This window comes from Cydia amplana, chromosome 2 (assembly GCF_948474715.1).
Source record: "Cydia amplana chromosome 2, ilCydAmpl1.1, whole genome shotgun sequence".
Taxonomy (NCBI): domain Eukaryota; kingdom Metazoa; phylum Arthropoda; class Insecta; order Lepidoptera; family Tortricidae; genus Cydia; species Cydia amplana.
In genome coordinates, this window is record NC_086070.1 from 16,599,353 (window position 1) to 16,616,439 (window position 17,087).

The 17,087-nt window shown below is 36.9% G+C and overlaps 2 protein-coding genes across 2 annotated transcripts in view; both read right to left on the reverse strand.

Moving 5' to 3' along the window:
* Positions 1-2,776, reverse strand: part of LOC134659855 (GDP-L-fucose synthase) — a 73,995-nt gene extending 71,219 nt beyond the window's left edge. Inside the window, exon 1 of the mRNA XM_063515567.1 lies at positions 2,767-2,776. The gene's annotated coding sequence lies outside the window, so the exon portion shown is untranslated. The remainder of the gene's footprint in view (positions 1-2,766) is intronic.
* The window catches only part of LOC134659795 (uncharacterized), a 176,929-nt gene that overhangs the window by 37,147 nt on the left and 122,695 nt on the right, over positions 1-17,087 (reverse strand). The window lies entirely within an intron of this gene.

Below are 17,087 nucleotides of genomic sequence, written 5' to 3' on the forward strand. Positions count from 1 at the left end.
AGAACGAACAAAAGAGGTCCCAAAATGGATCCCTGAGGCACTCCTCTTTTCACCTGGCATGGACTGGACATTGAGGAAACCCCGTCTGTTTCTGTTAATTTGACTATTTGTTTACGGTGTTTGAAATAATTGGAGAACCAAAGTATTGAGTTATTATCAAAACCATAATAGCGTAATTTCGAAAGTAAAAGATTAATATTGATACAGTCAAACGCCCTCGAAAAATCCAGTAAAACCATTATTGTGCCGTGTCCTATATCTTGTGCAGCTAGAACCTCGTCAATTACATCAAGGAGAGCTGTAGAAGTACTTCTCTTTTTTCTAAAGCCCGACTGGTTTTCGGGCAAAATATTATTGGTTTCAAAATATTGGGACACCTGACCATAGATCACTTTTTCCAAGATCTTCGAAAGGTACGGCAATATACTAATAGGGCGCAAGTCCTTAAGATCCTTAGGATCGTTTACTTTAGGGATTGGGCGAACAATGGCCGTCTTCCAGATTGAAGGAACTTCAGCTGTTAGTATGCAGGTGTTTATCAAATCCGTAATTATTGATACAGTCAGTGGAAGTGTCATTAATATCATATCATATGTTATCCCATCATACCCTAAAGCGTTGGACTTTGTTCCAAGTAATAACTTTGTAATAAACGTTTCATCAACAGTACTTAAGCTAAAAGTAGAGATGCCATACCGATGGTTATCAAAGAACGCTAGAGTGGCAGCGTCCACCACATTGCTACCTGGGACTTTTAAAAAATTATCATTAATAACTGTCGGATCGTTACATATTTGCGGCAAAGTAGAGGAATTTTTAATGTTAGGAATTACATTACGTTTTAGATTCTTCCATAGAGTTTTAGGGTTGTTCAAATTAGTGTTTATATGTTGCTCGAAATAGGCTTTTTGTTCAAAGTATAAACTAGTGTTTACCAAACTTTTTAATGATTTATAATTTAATCTATCACAGTCTAATTTACTTTTTTTATATTTTTTGTGTGCTTCGTTACGGAGACTCATCATGTAGCGAACATTTTCAGTAAGCCAAGGTTTAGCAGCTTCCTTTAAGGTTTTTTTTTTCGACTGGCGCATATAAATCAAAAATCCCAAGTATATAATCGTTAAATAGTGCTACCTTTTCCTCAACCGACCCAAGTCTTGCGAAGCTATCCCAGTGTAACTGGCTTAAATGACTGTTGTCTTTTAAAATAAACTAAAGGCGGGACTTTAGGTGTTTTAATATTAACGTTGACAAAAACCATAGCATGTCCTCCCAACTCCTTATTATGGTCAACCTCGGTGTTGAGAATCGCAGCATCTGAACAGATTATATCGATGAGAGTGGAACTGTGCTCAGTATAGTGAGTTGGTTCCGTAATATGGTTTAGAAGATTATTGCAAGCCAGAAATTGTTGCAGTCGCTTGCTTCTATAGTCATTAGAATCCAACATATTGATGTTAAAATCACCGCTTAGGATAATATGGTCATAACGGGAAAACGATACGATTGTATCACTCAGAGCATCCAAAAATATATCTAAACTAAGCCATGGGGGACGGTACGCGGTTCCAATTACGAAAGTAATGGTATTCAACTTAATCCTTATCCACATTTGTTCCACATCAGGATGAGCCGGGTGACTACAGGTTCGCGCAGTAACACCGTTTTTAATATAAAAACCTACCCCACCACCGCCTTTCTTTGTTCCGAGTGTGCGAGGGGCATGCCGTAATCTATACCCCGGCACGGTGGGCGCACGCCCGTCTTGGCCGGGTTTCAGCCAAGTTTCATTTATAGCCATGATATCCGGTATATGTTGCTCGATGGCTACTGAGAATTCATCATGTTTATGCCTACTACATAAGGATCCTGCATTAAATAGTCCAAATTTAAAATGCTTAGGTTTTATTTTATTTGAATACAAATGAATAAATAAATAAATAGTTTTAGTAATTTTGTGTGCAGGGTTGGATGATGTAATTGTGAGTTTAGGGCTGTGATGAGCAACAAGTCAATATTATTTTTAAACAATAATTGTTTTAAAAATGATGTTTTAAAGTTTTGTACACATTTCAACAACAAATTCAAATTATTCATAGGGATACTGACGTTAACATTCATATAACGCGGCTTCAATATGACATTATGAATACAAAAATAAATATTGAAAACATCTAAATATTTCATTAGATACGCTGATTTTATCATATATAATAATTTTATAATTCTATGTGTGAACCAGTGCAGGATAGTGTTTATGTAAAGCGATAAGGTTTTGTGTGTGCATACCAACTTGTGTACAAAATTGTAAAATGTCTGTCCGGTTACACTCATTAAATTTAAAGAGAACATTACTGATTTCATAAGGATATTATTAAGAGTCGCAATATAATATTTTTTCTACTCCAGCACTTAAATGTGTCAATTAAATGACTGACAGTGATATCTAAAGCAATGTCATTTGAATGCTTTGTCTATAGGCTCATAAGATGACTGCTAGCAGTCATCTTATGAGTATAATACAACTGCTTTATTTTTTTTAAAGATACAAGTTCCGATCATCTTGATTGAAAGAGGTATGTTTTCATTTACAATAATAACTCTTTTTTTTTTTAAATAATAACTCTTTTTTTTTTAAATAATAACTCAATTTTTTTTAAATAATAACTCTTTTTTTTAATAATAACTTTTTTTTAATAATAACTTTTTTTTTTTTTTTCTTTTTTTTTTTTTTTTTTGCTGCAGCTGTCATAGAAAAAGTAATGTATGCAACAGCTCATAATTGGTTCTTAAAATTCTCGGGTCTTTTTTTACAAAACTCGACTACGTCTCGTTTTGTAACTTCGACCCTTGAATTTTAAGAACCCTTATTATATCACTGTTGCATAAACTACTATATAAATAGTGCTTTTTAAGTAGTGCAGTACACATTTCAATACGATCGTAATATACAATTTCATTAAAACATTATTAAAATTAACTAAAATAAGATCTAAATGTTTCATTAAATACATGCGCAAACTTATAATATACTGGAATACTAGTATTATTACATAAATAAAACAAATTAAAGCAGACATATTACTCATTCTAGTAATTATTTTAGTGAGACTAGTATCGCCACGAATGCTATATGTTCTGGTCGGAAGACGCCACGGGAAAAATACGGTCTAAGTCGCATTCGGTCCGGATCCGATGTACTTTCGAGGACTCAGATTCTCTGGCATATATTCGTCCTTCCTTACTCCAGATAAACCGCCAACGCGCCGAGCGACCTCTCTCCCGAGCCTTTGCGAATAATTCTCGGTTCTTCTTGGTGAGACGGTCATGTATGTGAAATTTACTTGTGGCTTGGTCAGGCAGGCCAATCCCCTCAGTGGTGGCACCGCGGCGTACTCGCGCGCCCTTAAGCAATGCATCGCGGAGCGCGCGGCGCGCCAGCCGCACCACGAGCGGTCGCTGGCGCTGCCGTGCGGGGTCTGAGGTGCTGGCTCGTGCTGCTTCCCGTACAGGGCCGACTCTGTCTGCACACACTATGTCACTTTCGTCCAAACTCACACCAATCTTTGTCGCCAAGGCCATGACGATGTGCACGGTCGACTCTTCCTTGGATTCGGGAATGCCGGAAATCTCAAGGTCATTGCAGAGCGTAGCCTGTTCCCTGTCATTTAGTTCTATTTCCAGCCGGGCGATAGTCTCGTGTAAAGCTTGTGTGTCAGGACTCTGACTGGACTTACATTCGGCTAGTTGAGACTTTAAGGCTTCGTTCTCTGACTGAAGTAAATTTACTTTTTTTGTGACAGAATCAATATTTTGTTTTAGTCCTTTTATTTCAGCCATTAATGAATTTGTAGAAGTGTTGAATTCCGATCTCAAACTATCAATTTGTTCGCGCAGACCCAGCCTAAGCTCTGCAAATTTTAGTTCTAAAAGTGCCGAGAGTGACTTATACGAAATACTACTTTCGTCCCCCTCTTCATGAGGTTGTGGTACTGATTGATTTCCCATCGCGAAAGGCTCATTTTCCAAAAGTGATTCATCGCAGGACATGTTCGTTAGGTAAGATTCCGACAGCTGTTCTTTGCGGGCCTCGGTATGGCGAGACTCCTCGGGCGGCTGGCTCTCGCGATTTTGGGAACCAAATTGGTTCAGACCTCTAACCGGAGTGTGTTCCGCGCCCCGTCTGCGAGTCGTGACATTCTTACAACTAGGGCACTGCCATTCCCGTTTCAATTGCCCCAATTTTTCCCTATATTCGGCGCTTGTTATATTTACGCACTTGTAGTGGTAATTGTTTTTGCACGATGCGCACACAAGTAGTTCAATGTCACTAATAGGGAAAGGACAGGCTGAGCACCTCATTTTGTCAGTGATTTTAAATAAGTTCGTCAAAATAATACCAAAGCACAATCAAAACAAAAAATATTGCAGACACAAAGCACGGAAATGTTGGTAGACGTTAATTGTTCTTCAGAGCATTGAGGTACGCTAAACTCGACGTTAAAACTGTGTGGATACTGTTTATTTCTGCACTAGGGCGCTAAGCATACGACATGTCCGGCTTGTTGTCGGAAAGGTCTTAAGCGCTGCTAAAGTTCATACACCTTGCGCGTTCGAGTCGAATCCACTTATCTATATCGACGGATTACCTTTAACTTGACAGTTTTAACACAATTCCTTAGTTTCTTGGTTTATTTTCACTATTAAACACAGTTTTTATTATATTTTATATAATAAATAGTTAATAACTTGATCACTTAAGCAATTAGTCACTGTTTTATCACCAATACTAGAGTTTTAACACTTGAATTACATTTTAAAATCGTACAGCAACTTGATAGCGATGTTAAGCGTTGCACATCCCCCTTAAGCTACATATCACATAATTTTGAAGTTCAATACTAAGATCAATACCAAATTAATATGGGACTACTAATCTGTAACTCTAACTCTTTTAAAATAAAATAAATTGGATCACGGGGCTCGGAATAATCGGTTAACATAACACAAAAAAAAAACTGAATACTTACATCAGAGCCTCATTCTTGGAATTGAAGTCTGTTATAAACCGGCCAAGTGCGAGTCGGACTCGCGCACGGAGGGTTCCGCACCATCAACAAAAAATAGAGCAAAACAAGCAAAAAAACGGTCACCCATCCAAGTACTGACCCCGCCCGACGTTGCTTAACTTCGGTCAAAAATCACGTTTGTTGTATGGGAGCCCCACTTAAATCTTTATTTTATTCTGTTTTTTGTATTTGTTGTTATAGCGGCAACAGAAATACATCATCTGTGAAAATTTTAACTGTCTAGCTATCACGGTTCGTGAGATACAGCCTGGTGACAGACGGACGGACGGACGGACGGACGGACAGCGGAGTCTTAGTAAAAGGGTCCCATTTTTACCCTTTGGGTACGGAACCCTAAAAAGTGACAAAAACAATGCCCCACCCCACATTTCACTACATTGCGATAGGATAGAACCCCGGTCGTAAAAAGAGTCAATTTGGCGCGTTTAGCGAAAACAATCACACGGTCGATCGTAACGTGCGGGGATGACATTAAAACCACCCATGTTGCGAGTTCACTTTAGCAACGCGTGCCAAAAGAAAAACTGCTTCATCTACATTTCTATTGTGTGTATATTTCTAATATTTATTTCTGTTTGTTTGTCTATCAAGTCCCTTTATCTGAGGAACGCGTGGAGGTATCAAGTTGAAATTAAAACCATATATTCATACTCGGATCTACAGTCCCTTGAAGCTGTATCCTAAGGGCTGATTTAGACGGCGCGCGAACTCGCATGCGATTTTAGTTACATTGCGGACTGTTGGTTACGTCCAATTCAACCGACCGATCAAAACCCGCAATGTAATGAAACTCGCATGCGAGTTCACGCATCGTCTAAATGTGACCTAAGAAAGAAAGAAGGCAATCAATGGGTTTCTCATAATGCGTGTTTAGTGCCGCGTAATCGTTTTTATCGCCCTTCGCAAGATAATCCAATTTACCAGTGTGCCAAATGCTGCCAATAGATTGCCGCTTGTAACTCGTAGAATTTATTTTCTAAGCTTTTGGCCTGTACTACAAACGTAACCCTAATCGGCGAAAAATAATAAAGTACATATAGAACCTACCAACATAAAACAAAAAAAAAATCGATTGATAGGAACAAAATTGCTCAGAAATGTATTGTTATGTATACTGTATGAAGTACTTATTGTCTACAATGTCTACTTCCGGTTAGAAGTTGCCTTTAAGATGCTGTTATGATACTTATGATTACATTAAGTCTGCCAATGGAGTCTGAGCATTCACCAACCAGCATTCCCAGACATGGAGTCTGAGCATTGAGCACTAGATTCCAATAAGACAAAATGCAATAATTTTAATTTGACTTATAGCTAAACCGGCATAGCTAAACCGGCAAAACATAATTAAAACCTGCACAACTACTCTACAATCCAATTGCATGAAATAAATGATAAGTTAATATTGATAACACGATCTAAACCTAACAGATTAAAGCGTACCTACTTGTATCGAAATATGCAATGAACGTATTTTATTTATTATATAAAAGGTAATCTTATTAATACTGATACTTTGTTGACTTGTTATTTTTAATTATCAATAAATAATGACTATAAACAGTCGTAGTTCCTATGAGTGTGAGTATTCTCTTAGTTCAGCAGCCAATACCATTCTTTTCACTAATTGGCTCATTAGAGCGCTATATAAATTAATAATGTTAGTGGATGTTGCTAAAGTGGAGCGATGAATAAGTTAGTTATCTATATGGCTATTCCAGCCGGCTGCACGTTTATACTTTTATCTCAAAAGTGTCTGTTCGTTCGTGGGCAATAGTTAACAGCTTGTGGGCATGTAGGTAATGAAATGATTTTATCATACTCATCCAAATAAAAGGAGTACCTTTTTATGTGGATAAGGGACGAATAATAAAATTAACCTTTATAGCCTTTAACTTTTGGGTATGTCTACAGAAAAGACGCGAACACAGTTTTGTGTTTGACCCGGACACCAAATTGTTTTATTCTTGTATAGGTAGGTAGGTACATATACATACCTACTTCGTTTTTATTTCAAGAAAAACTGTATACCTACCTATACCTATGTAACTTACATGCCTGACTCATAACAGGCATAATTATTTTCGATGAGTTTTAATACCTATCAAACAGTCTCGTGCGTATCTGCGTGGCGACACCACCAGGCACCAGCCAACAAGTAGTGGCCCCTACTAACTAAGCATGTCGATCGATATCCAATTACCAGATTCCGTGAAATGACCCGACACGATGCACGATCTTAATTAATCTTGTTTCAATCACCTAGGTCTCTTGACTACCCAGATTTAAACCAGGCATTACAATTTACAATTGCTAGATATTTTGTAAGTAGTTAGGTATTTAACTTGTAAATCGAAAACTGAGAGTTTTTAATATTACAGCTCTGAGATTTCTTTTAAATTCGTGGAACATGCACAACAAATTTCCTTATAATATCTCTATGTAAAATTATTAGGCTAAAGCTTCGCTTTCGACACTGAACCAACGCTTTCGAAATTGTAGGTACCTACCAACAAATTATATGAACAATCTAGGTAAGTACTCATTGTTTAAGATGGCGTTTTACACAACAGTTTCTGAAATAATATTTGGATAATTATGTTCTCTGAGTCAAGAAGCGTAATTAAATCAGGGGTAGTTAGGACTATGTGCAGATCACACCCATGCCCAGATTTAGAGACCTAGAGCCCGTAGGCACATGGTATGGCGCTAAGAATTTAGGGGGGACCCGTTCTCCATCTCAAAACAATTGCTAGGTTGCCCGTGCTCCTAGGCACGGGCCTTGTGGACCTAGGCTGAAAACCGGCCCAGATAACCCCCTATTTATTAGGGAAATTTCTCACTATATCCAGGTATATGCAGGTATTAATATTAAATGTAAGATTTAAAACAATTCCTTCATAATATATACACGATATATAGTTACTCCAAACAATTTACTAATCAATAATTCATTACATATGCAGGCTTAATAACTACAATTACTATGCTAATGAATGACGAGGTGAAATCTACAGTACCTACAGGCCGGGAATAAATAGATTAATTGAAATATCAATTAGCGGGAAAAGTCCATTATTAGCAGATGTCACCAATGGTTTGTGGCTAAAATAGACATCATTAAAGTTGTAATATCAACAAACATTCCTGTTGTATGGAATTAAAAACTGCTTGATAGGATCGTAATCGAAAAGTGACGTAGGACATCACAATATCATAGTAAGTTATTAACTACTTTCATGAATTCAATATATGTGCTGTTTTAAAGCAACGTCTCTTTATAACCGGTATCTCGTCTTGATAATTGGAAGGGTTGTTCGCGTGTAGCTGAAAGTAAGTCGCACCTTTTGACGACGCTACTTAATTACTCGCAACTATTCGATACAGATCGTTAGAATCGAACCTTAAAGATTTTGATATTTTAGGCTTTAAAGACGCGAAATATATTCAAAGGCTTATTACTAGTTATTACCTACCTTTAACGTTTTGAAATCGTCGGGCCGCGGAATATTAAACGAGCCACATCAAAGCGGGAGAATACGCGATCAGTGCGTCTTATTAAATGGCTTTTTCAAGTATTTGTAGGTACCTATATTAATTTTAACCAATTACTACAAGCGTTTACTAGCGAAATAATGTATTTTTTATAAGGATCTCTACTTATCTAAATGCTTGGATGCAGTGTAGGGTTCCATAAGTACTTGCTCGTCAGCGAATTTATATTTATATAATTCAAAAATAATTACTAGATTACTTTTCATATGTATTCTTTTCAATATTTGTCATGCCATCTTAGTTTTGTTCCCGTTTCAGTCGTCATTTTGTATTTTTGTTGGATAAAGCGATAAAGCCACAGACACGACAGTCAAATGTCAATTCCAGCGGCGGCCAAGACACAGACAAGGTTTCACAAAAATACGAAAAATAAAAATTGAAAATAAAATAATCGCACCACCGCTTCCGCAGCTCCGGCCATGTATTTCTATAGCTTAGCGAGCGCTGGCAATCATTCAACTCAGGCGAACCAGTGTGACCTCTCGATTCATAAAAACTAAGCGTTTATCAAGTCGTACTAAAATATAAGTAGCCTGGGATTGTGAGTATAATGACATGCTTGCGATTAGAATATTAGTCCTGCGAGCTGCGCCCCTCACGGTGCCAGTGAGAGCTCTGCCGAAAGTTTGGCAATTTTAGTGAATTGATTACGAGGGGCGTTCAAAATATTCTCGGTATTGATGTCTTACGACCTCTTCTAAAATTTCTTTCGTTACTGGCCGCTAAGGTTTATTCGTTGACATTAAAAAAAAGTATAATTCGAACCGAGATAGTCTTTTGTTTTTCTGCAATTGCTGAACAAACATGAACATCATGTGCGAATTGACAATGTTAACTAAATTAGAACATCGATGCGTGATAAAATTCTTGACAAAACAGGGTAAAAATCAAAAAACCATAAAAGAGGAAATGGATTGTGTTTACCGTGAGTCTGCTCCTTCTTTATCTACCATTCAAAAGTGGTCAAGCGAGTTTAAACGCGGAAGGGAGAGTATTGAAGATGACCCTAGACCTGGCCGGCCTGTAGTAGCTACTTCACAAGAAAATATTGATAAAGTGGAAAAACTTATATTGGAAGATGGTCGAGTGAAGGTAAAATCTATAGCACAAGTAACCAATCTCTCTATTGGTACCGTACATGATATTATACATGACCATCTTAATATGTCAAAAGTAAGTGCAAGATGGGTTCCGCGAATGCTGACTCGGCTTCAAAAAGACATGCGTGTAGCTTGTTGTTCCGATTTTATTGACCTGTGCGGTGAAAATCCTGATGAGGTGCTGCAAAGAATAGTTACTGGAGATGAAACCTGGGTTCATCATTATGACCCAGAGAGTAAACAAGAGTCCATGCAGTGGCACATTAAGGGTTCAGCTCATCCCAAGAAGTTCAAGGTCATCCCTTCAGCTGGCAAGGTCATGGCCACGATATTTTGGGATTGTGAAGGAGTATTACTAATCGATTATAAAGAAAAAGGTGTAAATATCACAGGACAGTACTACGCTAACATTCTACGTCAATTAAAGGATGTAATTAAAGAAAAGAGGCGAGGAAAGTTAACCAAAGGTATTCTGCTTCTGCATGACAACGCCCTCGTCCATACTGCTCATATTGCCAAGGCAGCTATTGTTGAATGTGGGTTTAAAACTGTTACTCACCCACCGTATAGTCCGGACTTAGCCCCCAGCGACTTCTTTTTGCTCCCCAATCTTAAAAAGGATCTGCGTGGAAATAAATTTTCTGACGATGAAGCATTGAAGGCGGCAGTGGAGGAGCATTTTTACACGAAAGATAAAAAATATTTTTACGAGGGATTAAAAAAAATAATTGATCGATCTTTTAAGTGTATGAACATAGGGGGGGAGTATATTGAAAAATAAAAATATCAAACTTTTCGTACTTGTTTGTTTTCATTCTCATACCGAGAATATTTTGAACACCCCTCGTACTTACCTACCTACCCCTAAAGATGTTAATTTGTTTTTGCTTGGTAATATCTAATTCGTTTTATGATGTTATAAAGAGATAAGTACATATTAAAATTTAAAAACAAAACCGGTCAAGTGCGAGTCGGACTCGCGTTCCAAGGGTTCCGTACATTACCCAATTTTTAACAATGTACCTATTATTTTGTGGAACGTGAATGAAATGTATTTAAAAATCCCGTAGGGGTCGGATAAAAAAAAACCCTTTTGAGGCACGGAACCCTAAAACATACTAAATTATTATTAAATTATACAACGGGACTTAATCGCGTATCTAAGTTTTAAGATTTACCTCCGACGTTTCGAGGACGGCGTTGTCCCCGTGGTCTCGGAGAAGACTGGCTTAAGTTGACATCAGCATCGTCTAACCGCGCGAGTTTTTCGAACTACCCGCACTTGGTCTTGTTTATCCGCTTGAACGTTTTGCGCACTAGGGATGTCACTCTGTCGACACACAACACTAACGATATTCGATTTATCGACTGTCGATATTCGTTTGAAATATCCATCCATTGAAATCAAAAAACATAGTAATTTCAATCGGGACGAGGGTTTCAAGATCTCATCCACATGGAATCCAGTCATTAGTAAATGTAAGCGTAAACGAATATCGACAGTCGATAAATCGAATATCGTTAGTGTTGTGTGTCGACAGAGTGACATCCCTAGTGCGCAAAACGTTCAAGCGGATAAACAAGACCAAGTGCGGGTAGTTCGAAAAACTCGCGCGGTTAGACGATGCTGATGTCAACTTAAGCCAGTCTTCTCCGAGACCACGGGGACAACGCCGTCCTCGAAACGTCGGAGGTAAATCTTAAAACTTAGATACGCGATTAAGTCCCGTTGTATAATTTAATAATGTGTAAAAATCGTGAAAGTTTAAATCAGTGTTATACTAAATTATTCTCATGAATTTCAAAAATAGGCGAGTTAAATTTAAAAATATCTGGGAGACCGAGCTTTGCTCGGAAAACATATAAAAACTCAAAAATGCGCGTTTTCCCAGAGATAAAACCTAGCTAGATCGATTTTTCACCCCCAAAAACCCCCATATAGCAAATTTCATCGAAATCGTTAGAGCCGTTCCCGAGGTCCCCGAAATATATATACATATAAATAAATAAACATATAAATAAATAAATAAATATGCAAGAATTGCTCGTTTAAATGTATTACATATGGCTAAGAAGTTTGGTTACTCGTAGTTATTCAAATAGAATGTTTCGTACGAATAAAGTAGGAGTAAGTGTACAGTATACTGCTGTTATTGCACTTTACAAATTAGCCTACCTTCCTGGCGGTGGGTTTCCTTATTAATTTTCACTAATCATTATTTTGATAAAAAGTACAACAATGAAATTCATTAAGAACCTCAATTAATTTGTAAAGAATAATAATTTAGTTAAACCGCGACATTAGAAACTACATTAATTTATTTTCACATTGTTTCAATTGCAATCTGGCATGTTTTTAAATAAATCTCACGAAAACGTGAAATGCTCGAGAAAATTAGGGCAGAATTTATTCACTTTTGTGTTGAACACTTATCATTTTGCATTTGACGTGGCCCGAGGCAGAGTTGTGAAATATAATTGCATTGTTCTGCGCTTCGAAGAGCAAATATAAAGTAAAGTAGGTACCTATATTTTATTATTAAAAGAATGAAACATCAACTTATTCATATTCTTTTATTTCATTACTTCTACCTGCACCGGCCATTGAAATCTATTCCCAACATTATTATTTGTCCTAAACGACGTTTTATTATTGTAAATAAAAGGAAATACCCACAATTGTCGAATGCAGAAAAAATAACTCACCAAAATATAAAGCAAAACAAACATATCTAAGACGGAGCGTATTAGTCTGTTCAACTTCAAATTAAAGTAATCCGAGCCCGTATGGCAGAATTCCAAATATGTACCTATAGGCTAACTGAAATTGTGGCAAAATTAAGGTCCATTGTAAATTCGTACCTTGAGGATATTTACTTCGGAGAATACACTATAGGTACATCGCGCGGTCACACATAGGACACACAATACATGAAGACAGGTAACAACAGGCGGTCTTATCGCTAAAGAGAGATCTCTTCCAGACAACCTTTAGGTCGTGGAGAAATGATAACCGAATTTCTTGAAGAAGTTTCTTGAAGAAATGTATGCCCCAGTCGGACACGCCATACATCGAAAATCATTTGCGTTTATATGTGTGAACGGCACGTCTGTTCACGGCGTTCACGCGTCATTGTGTGAGTAGGTACCTAAGTCGCTTAGGGCTGACACTCGAGCGGGGAAGGCTAAGCCGAAGCTTGCCAAGGCCGGCCGAAGTGACACGACGAGCCGATCGCTACGTTGGATAATTCAACCGAAATATGTTAACTACCAAGAGTTTTAGTTTTATTTCGCTCCAATTGTTGAATTGGCTTTGTCAGTTGATAGTCCTGCATGTACTTGGACTTTAAACACGCCATTATTATATTTAAGTTATTGTTGTTTATAATGATTATACAATTTTTTTTTAATGCGAATATTCCGAGCACAAGTTCTTTTTTGTGAGAAGAGTGTAAAACTAAAGATAAAACATTTACGAGTCATATAAGTGTAGAATGTGTAGGTACTTACATTAAAATGTTAAACTAACTAAACTAAACATTCATAAATTCAACGAACTGGTTTTAATTCAGGAACAAAAAAATCGGTATGTGACGTATGATAATATATTAATTGAAATTGTTTGTTTATTTCTACAATAACACACACACACAGGGTACACTCGGTAGCTCGGTACCCGTACATAGCATAATCCACCGGCATTTTGAACGTTCCGTCATCGCATCGCTAACCGAACTGAGCTCTCGGCAAAAGCTCGGCAATCTGCTGTCGCGGGGCGAGGTAATCCGAGTCGGGGCGGGGCGATGCGTGTCCGTTCTGTATGATAATACTATTACTTATTCTGTGCCCCAGTGGCGCTGCTGATAGTGTTTTTAAGTAGGTAATTATAATATAACAAAAGGAATACAGTTCCACGCGACTGACATTGCTTACGATTTATAATTAAAATTTCAATATAATGTATATCTTCTGTATCAATAGAACCTTTAATTTATATGTATCTACCTAATACTTCAAAAAAATCGTGTATATACATCTAAAAAATATCAAAGACAAAATAGTTTGTTGTGTCCTGCAAGCAAAGGGTACCCATATAAGTGATTTTGGAAGTAGGCGTAGGTAATAACTATTACTATTAACGTTGACTGCATATGTAGGTGACTGGCATTCCAATAACTAGTTTCAACCAGTTAAAGCCAGCAGGCTCTGTTTTTTAATTAAAGCCTCGATCAGTCTCGCCTGCCGATGCCGGTGTCGCCTGCATATGCGATATTTTATAAAAATAAAAAATATATTTCATAAAAAATACTACAGCTTTAGAACCAACCAAATCAGAACCAAACCTATTCGAACTTTTTTTGACAACAGACAACATTAAAGAGTTATTTTATTTACGTTCTTATTCATCCTTCGTAAACCATTGAATTAAATGAGTATAGTGCGTCAAGCAAATCTTGTCAGTAGCAATGTACTGCAAATTAAAGTAGGGTAACACCATGTAACACTCAAAGAGCAGAATTGCGCTAAGAAAAGCAGCAATGTACATCGAACCAAAACGTGTTTATTTTTCCGCCCTTCATACGTCAGTTCGAGTGAATTATCATAACCTCAAATTTTAGTAATGTTTACCGTCAACGAGCATGATTGTACATTGTAGGCACCTTAGCTTTGCTTGAGGTCATGCATAATCTTGGAATTTAATGATGATAGCAGAAATTTCTCTTGAAATAGAAACGATTCAGAATGTAAACAATAAGATGATGGCTGTCATTCACGATCCACATTCCACAGATAACACACAGATGACACGCGATTTTGGAATTATTCGAACACAGTGTTGCTAACCCGCGATTTTTCAAATTTGCCGCCTTTTACTACTGACAAGATTTGGTTGATCCAGTATATGTTAAATTCGGCGAGCGTCAGTCAACGACGGGCTAATCCCGGGCATCCTGGCCGCTGACGCGGCTTGGCGGTTCCATCAAAATTCGAGTATCACCCGAAGTCTAATACCTCTTATTTTTAGGATTACCTATTGGCTTCAAAGGCGATAAAGTAGATTTTGTTTACCTATAAGAAAATAAATAAGGTATAAATCCATTATCCAATATATCGTACCGTTGGTATAATCGAATAAATATATACGTACTTGATGGCATAGGGATGCGATGGGACTAGTTCCTCGCGAGAAGGCGACCACTTCTAGGTTCTGACCGGTATTGCACCAGTGCATCTTGTAGCACTATTTAGAACTAGCGCCTCCAACACAAAATATCTATCTCACTTTAATGAACTTTACTGTACCTGTAATGTATTCGATCTCAAGAACAATATAAGTACTTGTGCAAGAAAACGTAATGCCATTATGCCAAGGATATGTGCGTGATTTAGGCGCCGATTTCATGTCGCGGCAATTGACGAGTTTGCTTGTAGGGTTCCACGCGCTTCAGACAATAAGTCTTCGAGTAACGGAGATCTTAACTTAGAGATACTAACTACCCTAGTACAGATATCAGTTATACAGAATGGCGGTAGATAATACCCATTGTTTTTTTTTCTACCCCAGTTGGGCTCTGCTCGGCTCCAAACAAAGAGTAAAGTAAGTATATAGGTATACCTACTCCAAATCTGGAATCACATTCGCTGTGTTGTGCCCTACCACACGACAACGCGAGAATGAATGCCCATGAATGAACAAAACATAGTTTTTATTTGTTAATTATGTTGAAACCACTTAGTATCTTTCACTAAACACATCGAAAATGTAAAGGTCGACTACGAGATTCAACTTTTAATGCGCAAGTGTAAGAAATAGTACAGACAGCTTGCCGCGAACACTGAAGTTCGTTAGTTCGCAAATAGGGATGATCACATGTTGAATTTTATAACAATATTGTATTATATATTACAAACTGCTGAAACAAGAGTTCGAGTAGCGTTCATCATTATATTATATATTATGAGTATGTATGAAATATGTAGTAGACTTACACCCCGTTATCTAATGCTCAGTTTGGGGGCAAATAGTGATGTTGCTTCACATTATTAGTCGATTCATATTTATCTATAAAGGTAAAGGGTTGTTTGTCAAAATAAAATTCTTATTTTGTGAATGCTCTAGACATTCATTCCAGCTTTTTCATCAGATAGGACGGCGACAAATTATAGAATCGTACAGAGACGACTTATTAGGTACTAGGTGCCTATAGTGTTGTATAAACCCTTTAAGTTCGGGGGTAAATATTAGTAGCAGGTGTAGTAGTAGCACTTTATTGTACATAAAACAAGTTACAACACAGTTGATACAGAAACAATGTACAAAGGCGAGCTTATCCCTATAAGGAATCTCTTCCACCACTTCACAGGGATCACTTCTTTTTTTAGGGGAATATTAGTTAAAAATAATTTACAGGTACACGATTAAGTCCCGTTTCCTAGTAACAAAGAGCAGTAAATTTCTTCAATTTTGTAAAGAAATAAGAAGTATTTTTCTTTAAAGTTATAAAACCTTTTTCGTGTCTTCTAATATTTTTCAAATCTACTTCTCTGTTCCTTTGACATTTCAACAGATTCTTTTGACAATCATTCATATGTACCTACGGTGAGAAAGCATGGCGAATCTTGTATTTGATATTGATGAATATCGTCAATTGAATTAATGAAAATTCGTCGTGAAGTTTGGCGTCATGCAATATGGAAAAAATATTGTTAATTTATTATGAAATGAAACGTATAATAAATAAAAAGTAAATAAAAGTTTTTTATTTCATAATAATTTTTAAAAAACACTATAGCAGAGCTCTGTTAAGTATGAATCAGATCTATTTATATGTTATTAAGTGAGTAAATCAACTTAATTTTTTTTCGATATTGATTATCGCAACTTCCCCCCATCACTTGCCCCCAAACTGAGCATTAGATAACGGGGTGTAGTAGTAGTATATGAATTATATATATTCTAGTGTTTTTATTTGTGTATTCTACATGTAGTTTATCAGAATTATTAATTGTTTAGTTGTTTACTAAGTTCTAATAAGTAAATTTATTTTTCTCCTTGCACCAATTTTACATGTCTCTGTTTGCCCGATGGTTGACTGGTAGAGAATGCCATTACGCATTAATTCCGCCATTTGTACATTATTTTTGTGTATTGTGCAATAAAGTTTAAATAAATAAATAAATATTAAAAAAATATGGAAATAATACAAAAATATAGCACCTGAAAGTTACAAAATTAAAGTTTTTTTAACTTTCAAAGACGAAATTAGTAAGGATTCCATTCGATTTTATTCAAAAAAAGATTGTATACATAAACGCAATATTTCACCGACAAAAATGC